This window comes from Schistocerca cancellata, chromosome 11, assembly GCF_023864275.1.
Source record: "Schistocerca cancellata isolate TAMUIC-IGC-003103 chromosome 11, iqSchCanc2.1, whole genome shotgun sequence".
NCBI lineage: Eukaryota > Metazoa > Arthropoda > Insecta > Orthoptera > Acrididae > Schistocerca > Schistocerca cancellata.
The window spans coordinates 50,960,482-50,970,751 of NC_064636.1; the positions used below are offsets into that span (position 1 = coordinate 50,960,482).

A 10,270-nucleotide genomic window follows, 5' to 3' on the forward strand; every position below is an offset into this window, starting at 1 on the left:
CATCATCTGCAGAGGTAGTTGGCATATAAACTTGTATTACTGTAGTAGGCATGGGCTTTGTGTCTATCTTTGCGACAATAATGCGTTCACTATGCTGTTTGTAGTAGCTAACCCGCACTCCTATTTTTTTATTCATTATTAAACCTACTCCTGCATTACCCCTATTTGATTTTGTATTTATAACCCTGTAATCACCTGACCAAAAGTCTTGTTCCTCCTGCCACCGAACTTCACTAATTCCCACTATATCTAACTTTAACCTATCCATTTCCCTTTTTAAATTTTCTAACCTACCTGCCCGATTAAGGGATCTGACATTCCACGCTCCGATCCGTAGAACGCCAGTTTTCTTTCTCCTGATAACGACGTCCTCCTGAGTAGTCCCCGCCCGGAGATCCGAATGGGGGACTATTTTACCTCCGGAATATTTTACCCAAGAGGACGCCATCATCATTTAATCATACAGTAGAGCTGCATGTCCTCGGGAAAAATTACGGCTGTAGTTTCCCCTTGCTTTCAGCCGTTCGCAGTACCAGCACAGCAAGGCCGTTTTGGTTAATGTTACAAGGCCAGATCAGTCAATCATCCAGACTGTTGCCCCTGCAACTACTGAAAAGGCTGCTGCCCCTCTTCAGGAACCACATGTTTGTCTGGCCTCTCAACAGATACCCCTCCGTTGTGGTTGCACCTACGGTAGGGCCATCTGTATCGCTGCGGCACGCAAGCCTCCCCACCAGCGGCAAGGTCCATGGTTCATGGGGGGGAACAGATCAATATTCTGAATGAAACAGCAGAAAAAGCAGGACTGAAAATCTCCTTTGAAAAGACAGAGTACCTAACCAATGTAAAAGAGGCACCGAACAATATGATTACAAAGTATGGCCAGATAAAGAAGGTTTCTAATTTCAAATATTTAAGGGAAATCATCCAGCCCAATGCTTCAGATAAAGAAGGAAATAAAACAAGAACAAGAGAAATGGAAATGGCATTCCAGCTAACAAAGAATGTGTACAACAAGAAGTCAGTATCAATTAACGCAAAAATAAGGCACTACAACACTGTGATTAAGCCAGAGTGTCTGTATGCATCTGAATGTTTAGCAATGAACACTAACAAGGAAATGGAAGCTATAGCAAAAAAGGAGCGAAAAATCATTAGAAGAGTACTTGGACCGAGGTTTGAGAATGGGACTTGGAAGCTTAGAAGTAATAGAGAAGTGTATGAAAAAATTGAGAAAGTCGGAGATGCTATGAGGAAGAGAAGAGTAAGCTTTTACGCCCATTTGAAAAGAATGAATGATGAAAGGCTGACAAAGAAAATATTCATGTTTTTTGACAAGAACCCCAGAACCCAAATCACCTGGTTCAAAGAAGTCAAAGCAGACTTAGGAGATGGGTATAGGAGAAGATGATATAACCAACAGAGACTTAATGAGAGACAAAATTCAACATTTTGAAGGATTTGAAGTGAAGAAGAGAAGAACTGGAGGAACAGTGTGGACAGAAGACCGAAGGGAGCGGCACAGAGAGAGGATGAAGACATATTGGCAGAAGAGAAAAGAGGAGGAGCGCAATAGGAGAAATGTACATTGAAAAATAGTTGTTTAATGCGGTCCCTTGTAAGTAGGCTGTTTATGTTTTCTTTATGTAAGTAGGCTGTTTAGATTTTTATATTGGCAATGCCACGTAGCGCTGTCTGTATGAAAATCACTGGCTGTGCTGTGTGCAGCCTGTGGCTAGTTTGCATTGTTGTCTGCCATTGTAGAGTTGGGCAGCGGCAGCTGGATGTGAACAGCGCGTAGCGTTGCGCAGTTGGAGGTGAGCCGCCAGCAGTGGTGGATGTGGGGAGAGAGATGGCGGAGTTTTGATAATTTGTAATACTGGATGTCAATTATGAATATTAAGGTAAATACATTGTTTGTTCTCTATTAATAACTTTCATTTGCTAACTATCTCTATCAGTAGTTAGTGCCTTCCGTCGTTTGAATTTTTTATTTAGCTGGCAGTAGTGGCGCTCGCTGTATTGCAGTAGTTCGAGTAACGAAGATTTTTGTGAGGTAAGTGATTTCTGAAAGGTATAGTTTAATGTTACTCAGGGCCATTCTTTTGCAGGGATCTTTGATAGTCAGATTGCGTTGCGCTAAAAATATTGTGTGTCAGTTTAAGCACAGTCTGCCGGCCGAAGTGGCCGTGCGGTTAAAGGCGCTGCAGTCTGGAACCGCAAGGCCGCTACGGTCGCAGGTTCGAATCCTGCCTCGGGCATGGATGTTTGTGATGTCCTTAGGTTAGTTAGGTTTAACTAGTTCTAAGTTCTAGGGGACTAATGACCTCAGCAGTTGAGTCCCATAGTGCTCAGAGCCACTTAAGCACAGTCTTGTATAAATTGTTCTAAGGGGACGTTTCACCCTAGACGGCCAAAATCGGAATAAAAAAAAAAAAAAAAGCGCACCAGTGGCAAGGCGCAATCAATACCTTCACTGCGCGATAACAACGGTGAAGTCACTGATGACAGTGCCACTAAAGCAGAGTTATTAAACACGGGTTTCCGAAACTCCCTCATAAAAGAAGACGAAGTAAATATTCCTGAATTGCAATCAAGAACAACTGCCAAGGTGAGAAACGTAGAAGTAGATATCCTCGGTGTAGCAAAGCAGCTTAAATCACACAATAAAGGCAAGGCCGCCGGTCCAGATTGTATACCAGTCAGGTTCCTTCCAGAGTACGCTGACACGATAGCTCCGTATTTAGCAATTATATACAACCGCTCGCTCACAGAAACATCCGCACCTAAAGATGGAAAATTGCTCAAGTCACACCGATAACCAAAAAGGGAAACACGAGTAATCCGCTGAATTACAAGCCCATATCACTAACGTCGATTTGCAGTACGGTTTTGGAACATATACTGTGTTGGAACATTGTGAATTACCTCGAGCAAAGCGGTTTATTGACACATAGTCAGTACGGATTCAGAAAATAACATTCTTGTGAAACAGAACTAGCTCTTTACACTCAGGAAGTAATGAGTGCTGTCGACAGGCGATGTCAAATTGATTCCATATTTTTAGATTTTCAGAAAGCTTTCGACACCGCTCCTCACAAGCGTCTTCTAACCAAACTGCGTGCGTATGGCTCAAATGGCTCTGAGCACTATGGGACTCAACTGCTGCGGTCATAAGTCCCCTAGAACTTAGAACTACTTAAACCTAACTAACCTAAGGACATCACACACATCCATGCCCGAGGCAGGATTCGAACCTGCGACCGTAGCGGTCGTGCGGTTCCAGACTAGCGCCTTTAACCGCTCGGCCACTCCGGCCGGCGTGCGTATGGAATGTCGCCTCAGTTGTAGGACTGGATTCGTGATTTCCAGTCAGAAAGGTCGCAGTTCGTAGTAATAGACAGAAACCCATCGAGTAAATCAGAAGTAATATCCGGGGTTCCCCAAGGAAGTGTTATAGGCCCTCATTGTTCCTGATCTATATTAACGACATAGGAGACAATATGAGTAGCCGTCTTAGATTGTTTACAGATGATGCCGTCATTTACCGTCTTATAAACTCGGCAAATGACCAGAATGAATTGCAAAATGATGTAGATAAGATATCTGTATTGTGCGAAAAGTGGCAATTGACCCTGAGTAAAGAAGAGTGTGAAGTTATTGATATGAGTACTAAAAGAAATCCGCTAAATTTCGGTTACGCGATAAGTCACACAAATGTGAAGGCTGTAAATTCAACTGAATGCTTATGCATTACAATTGAAAATAACCTAAATTGGAACGATCACATAGATAATGTTATGGGTAGAGCAAACGAAACCCTGCGATTCATTGACAGAAGACTTAGAAGGTGCAACAGATCTACTAATGGAACTCCTTACACCACGCTTGTCCGCCCTATTCTGAACTATTGCTGTGCGGTGTGGGATCCGCATCAGGTGGGACTGACGGATGACATCGAAAAAGTACAAAGAAGGGCCGCTCGTTTTGTATTATCGCGAAATAGGGGAGATAGTGTCACAGACAAATGGCTCTGAGCACTACGGGACTTAACATCTGTGGTCATCAGTCCCCTAGAACTCAGAACTACTTAAACCCAACTAACGTAAGGAGATCACACACATCCATGCCCCAGGCAGGATTCGAACCTGCGACCGGAGCGGTCACGCGGCTCCGGACTGAAGCGCCTAGACCGCACGGCCACACCGGCCGGCTCTGTCACAGACATATTACGTGAATTGGAGTGGCAATCATTAAAACAAAGGCGTTTTTCGTTGCTACGGGACTGGCCGGCCGCGGTGGTCTAGCGGTTCTAGGCGCTCAGTCCGGAACCGCGGGACTGCTACGGTCGCAGGTTCGAACCCTGCCTCGGGCATGGATGTGTGTGATGTCCTTAGGTTAGTTAGGTTTAAGTAGTTCTAAGTTCTAGGGGACTGATGACCACAGATGTTAAGTCCCATAGTGCTCAGAACCATTTGAACCATTTTATTTTTCGTTGCTACGGGATATTCTCACGAAATTTCAATCACCAATTTTCTCCTCCGGTTGCGAAAACACTCTGTTGGCACCTACCTACATAGGGGGAAATGATCATCACGGTAAAAAAAAAGAGAAATCAAGGCGCGTACAGAAAAATTTAAGTGCTCGTTTTTCCCGCGCGCCGTTCGAGAGTGGAACGGTAGAGACAGCTTGAAGGTGGTTCAATGAACCGTCTGGCACGCACTTTATTGTGAATAGCAGAGTAATCACGTACATTTAGATGTAAATACAGAGTGACAATGAAACTTCCTGGCAGATTAAAACTGTGTGCCCGACCGAGACTCGAACTTTTGCCTTTCGCGGACAAGTGCTCTACTGGCAGAAGTAAAGCTGTGAGTACCGGGCGTGAGTCGTGCTTGGGTAGCTCAGTTGGTAGAGCACTTGCCCGCGAAAGGCAAAGGTCCCGAGTTCGAGTCTCGGTCGGGCACACAGTTTTAATCTGCCAGGAAGTTTCGTATCAGTGCACACTCCGCTGCAGAGTGAAAATCTCATTACAGAGTGACAATTATTCAACTATATGAGAAAATTTAAATTAGTTACAGACTACAGCGTGCACACACTTTATTCAACGTCACTACAGGTATCTGGATTTATGTTATGCACGTTCAATATGCCTGTCATCATTGGCGATGATGAGGCGCAGACGAAAGTCGATATTCTGCATGACCCGGTGAAGTGTCGGAACATCGATGTTGCCGATGACATCCTGAATAGCTGTTTGCAGCTCAGCAACGCTTTTGACGTTATTGCTGCACACTTTGTCTTTAATATAGCCCCACCAAAAGGAGTCGCATGTGTTCACATCCGGAGAATATGGCGGCCAATCGAGGCCAATGCCAGTGGCCTGTGGGTACCCCAGAACCAGAATGCGGTCCCCAGAGTGTTCCTCGAGGACATCAAACGCTCTCCTGCTTCGATGGGGTCGAGCTCCGTCTTGCACGGACCACATCTTGGCGAGAACAGGGTCACTTTGGATAATGAGGATGAAATCACCTTCCAAAACCTTGGGTAGTCATCGTGCCATCAAGGAATATCGCACCGATTATTCCATCACTGGACACTGCAGACCCCATAGTCACCTGTTCAGGATGAAGAGACTTCTCGATCGCGAAATGCGCAAGTTTTCTTGTTGACGAAACCCATCCAAATGAAAGTGGGCTTCATCACTAAACCAAACCGTACTAATTCCCATCATGCGCCTTGGCCAACCGTGCAGTTTGAACGTCCTAACGCAACCCGTTCAGAAGTTATCAACTGAAGGCAAAAAGTCTGAAAATGGGTCCGTGATCATATTTTTGGCACTTTATTTTACAGGTCCGCCTCGATCACACAGATTTTTACACTTCTCTATTACCCGTTTCGGCTACTGCATTTTAACAGTTACATTTGCGATACTGGTTAATCATGAGCATGCTATAGTTCCCTGTGCTGGCCACAGTTTCCTTGTATAAATACCAGACGCATTCTGATTATCACCAGGACTTACTATATACCTAGATGTTTAGTTTGACGTTGATACTACATAAGAATATGGCTGGTATACATGGCTGTTAATCACGTAAACACTTTTTACCTTTGTCATGTAGGACCAGTACTTATATAGATTTAGCGTCAGCAAACTCAACGTAGTTGGTTACACACTGTTTTTGTTTGTAACAGATCTGAAGATGCCGGCTCGAGTGGCCGAGCGGGAGTAGCCGAGCGGTTCTAGGTGCTACAGTCTGGAACTGCGCGACCGCTACGGTCGCAGGTTCGAATCCTGCCTCGGGCATGGATGTGTGTAATGTTCTTGGCTTAGTTAGGTTTAAGTAGTTCTAGGGGACTGATGACCTCAGAAGTTGTCCCATAGTGCTCAGAGCCATTTTTTTTTTTAATCTGAAGATTATATCCGAAACGGGTAATAGTGAAGTGTAAAAATTAGTGTGATCAAGACGGATCTGTAAAACGAAGTGCCGTTCACAAGTTATGACGATTGTATATCATGTAGTTCAATAATTATCACCCTGAAAGAATCATCCTGTGCACATCAAAAATGGCTCTGAGCACTATGGGACTGAACATCTATGGTCATCAGTCCCCTAGAACTTAGAACTACTTAAATATAACTAACCTAAGGACAGCACACAACACCCAGCCATCACGAGGCAGAAAAAAATCCCTGACCCCGCCGGGAATCGAACCCGGGAACCCGGGCGTGGGAAGCGAGAACGCTACCGCACGACCACGAGATGCGGGCCCTGTGCACATCGTCCTTGAAAGAACGGGAGAGCTTCCATGTTTTATATTTTCCTCCCCTACCATTTCGGCAACTGCCAGCGCTCTTAGCTTTTATTCAGATACTCTTCTGATCGTATTTTCCACAACTGTGGGAACTCATGATGCAGTGAGAGTAAATTGTCTTCGCTAAATATGTTGCCGCGCGGGATTAACCGAGCGGTCTAAGGCGCTGCAGTCATGGACTTTGTGGCTGGTCCCGGCAGAGGTTCGAGTCCTCCCTCGGGCATGGGTGTGTGTGTTTATCCTTAGGATAATTTAGGTTAAGTAATGTGTAGGCTTAGGGACTGATGACCTTAGCAGTCCGACATCACCTCAAATCGGACGGCAATCAAAATCGCTCTTAAACATGTCAAACGCGGTCTATGTTTGACGAACACGTCAAACAAAGACGCACGCTACCAAGTAACCCAACAGACTAGTGAAGTCTGACAACTCGTCTGATAGTTTGCAGGACCCTTAACTAATGCAGTCGTTCGCTCACTGCTTTTGTTATTGCCGTTTGGCAGCTGCAGCGTTAGTATAATCCGTTCATCATAAGAATAAACCTGATGTAAACAAAAAGAAACGCGATGACTTGTCAGAAGCAGTAGCACACGTATACTGGCGTTGTTACACTCTTGGAAGTAGGTCCTACTTATGTGTTACATATCGTATTTCTAAGTTACGTTTAATGGAACTTGGAGATATTGAAATGTATTAACAGCCATCAACGTTTTTCTTAATCACGCTTTGGCTGCGTAGTTTTTATTTCAAAAATCGTCTACAGCCACAACCTCTGCAGCGTGGTGCTCTGATTGTCGCGCAGTTAATGCGCAGTATGAAAGTGGCTGAGGCTGTTTTCCGTGTCGTAGTGAGACACGCACGTGGTACACGGTTAAAAAGTGCCGAGAAATAGGCTGTTCCTATGTTTTTTCGTAAATTTACGGAGAAAATCGGCTTTGAAGTTTGCCCAGCGTTATATATTCTGCAGTTGATAAGTAAACTAACATTGAACATATGGCACTGTCGGTAGCGTAATGGTTCAAATGGCTCTGAACATTATTCGACTTAACTTCAGAGGTCATCAGTCGCCTAGAACTTAGAACTACTTAAACCTAACTAACCTAAGGACATCACACACATCCATGCCCGAGGCAGGACTCGAACCTGCGACTGTAGCGGTCGCTCGGCTCCAGATCGTAGCGCCTAGAACCGCTCTGCCACTCCGGCCGGCGGTAGCGTAGTGGAATGTGTCTAAGTACAGTACATTGGTGCATATCTGTCCGGTATCATTTTTGTTACTCGTTCAGTTTCAAGCACCTAAATCTCGTAATTATAAAACTCATCATCATTTTATGAATAATGCACGTCTTGTTTCTAATTACATATTGGACCCGAAATTCATGTTTCCACTTCAAATACAAATTCTTAATTATCGATGTTTTATGAAAGACCTTAAAACTTGTTTAAATTGAGAAAGCTTAACAATTTAATTTTTTAAAGCAAAAATAAAAATCTTAATCCTCTTTGTATGAATAATTCAAACGCCAAGATCGCTTATACACTGTTTACTAGATGACCGCTTTCAGTCCACTAAAGGTGCCATCACCGGATCTGTGAAGATATGACAGGTTTGAGGTAGTGCTTAAACGAGTTACACTGTATACAGTACTGTTAGTACAGCATCACATACCTGAGTGTAGCTTAACATGCATAAATCATTTCGATATAACGATACATGATGCAGATCAGCTGATATAAAATCATTGTCGCAGAAATAAAAATGAGCAGCGGTTTTTTGATTTTTATTTTTGCGACAATGATTTTATATCAGCTGGTCTGCCTCATGTGTCGTTATATCCCAATGATTTGTGCATGTTAAGCTACATTCAGGTATGTGGTACAGTACTAACAGTACTGTATGTAGTGTAACTCGTTCAAGCCCACCCTCAAACCTGTCATGTTATATCATCACAGATCCGATGATGGCAGCTTTAGTGGGCTGAAACCGGTCATCTGGTAAACACTGTTTAAGTTATATTGGCTTTTGAATTATTCATACAACAGATTGCCCCATAACACACTATGTGTTCACTGCTAAATCCTTTATTTGGACTTTGTGCATCATTTTATACCACAGAGACAGATAAGTATCGTAGAAACATGGAAAACAATCATTTTCACAGCATCGAGCACATCATACAAATGCTACAAATTTACATTTGCTACTGTACCATTATAATCTGAACCCAAAGAACTGACCTGGAGCCAAGCTGCGGGATTTGGCCCGAGAAGTAACAAGACTGTTAGGCTGCCAGACGTACTGGAACTAACGCACGCAGCTTTTTCACACGTCCCTACCAAACTCTGGCGGGATATACAGAACGGCTCGTCATAAAAGAAGGAGAGAAAATGCTGGCCGGCCACGGTGGTCTAGCGGTTCTAGGCGCTCAGTCCGGAACCGCGCGACTGCTACGGTCGCAGGTTCGAATCCTGCCTCGGGCATGGATGTGTGTGATGTCCTTAGCTTAGTTAGGTTTAAGTAGTTCTAAGTTCTAGGGGACTGATGACCACAGATGTTAAGTCCCATAGTGCTCAGAGCCATTTGAACCATTTTTTGAAAATGCTGCGCCTGGTTGGCTTCGTGGATTCTGTTGTTGATACGCTGGTTATCAACGCAGCAGGTGACGCTTGCAGAACTGAAATGTATTTCTCGGATTCGGATAAGGAAGGAGCTATGATATTACCAGACTACTGACCGTAAGTAATACCTTCAGTGTCTGCAATATTTAACTACACAGTTAAATCATTCAATACTCTCTTACGTTACACACAGCTTATGCAGAAAGATTACCCTGTGGTTAAGGCAGGAATTTTCATCATTCTTGTTTTTAATTACGCAACGGCCTTGCCACAGGGGGTACACCGGTTCCCGTGCGATCACCGAAGTTAAGCGCTGTCGGGCGTGGTCGGCACTTGGATGGGTGACCACCCGGGCCGCCATGCGCTGTTGCCATTTTTCGGGGTGCACTCAGCCTCGTGATGCCAATTGAGGAGCTACTCGACCGAATAGTAGCGGCTCCGGTCATAGAAAACCATGATAACCACACGCCCATCCTATTCGCATCCTCAACTGACGATGACATGGCGGTCGGATGGTGCCGATGGACACTTGTGGGCTGAAGACGGAATGCTTTTGATTTTAATTACAATAGTATGTTAGCCCTATTTGCCCAAGAAATTCACAGTGCCGTAGACACTGGCGAGCAGATTGATGCCGTATTCCTGGACTTCAGGAAGGCATTTGATACGGTTCCGCACTTACGTTTAGTGAAAAAATACGAGCTTACGGAATATCGGACCAGGTTTGTGATTGGATTCAGGATTTCCTAGAAGAAAGAACACAACATGTCATTCTTAACGGTTCAAAATCTGCAGATGTAGAGGTAATTTCGGGAGTACCGCAAGGAAGCGT

The 10,270-nt window shown here is 44.3% G+C and overlaps 1 non-coding gene and 1 pseudogene across 1 annotated transcript; one reads left to right on the plus strand and one right to left on the minus strand.

Moving 5' to 3' along the window:
* Nucleotides 1-3,236: 3,236 nt before the first annotated feature.
* On the minus strand, nt 3,237-3,318 carry Trnas-gga (transfer RNA serine (anticodon GGA)). The gene is given in 2 exon segments: nt 3,237-3,271; nt 3,281-3,318. It is a non-coding gene; the product is annotated as a tRNA-Ser (tRNA).
* Nucleotides 3,319-9,693: 6,375 nt separating this feature from the next.
* Nucleotides 9,694-9,811, plus strand: LOC126109004 (5S ribosomal RNA; annotated as a pseudogene).
* Nucleotides 9,812-10,270: the final 459 nt, after the last annotated feature.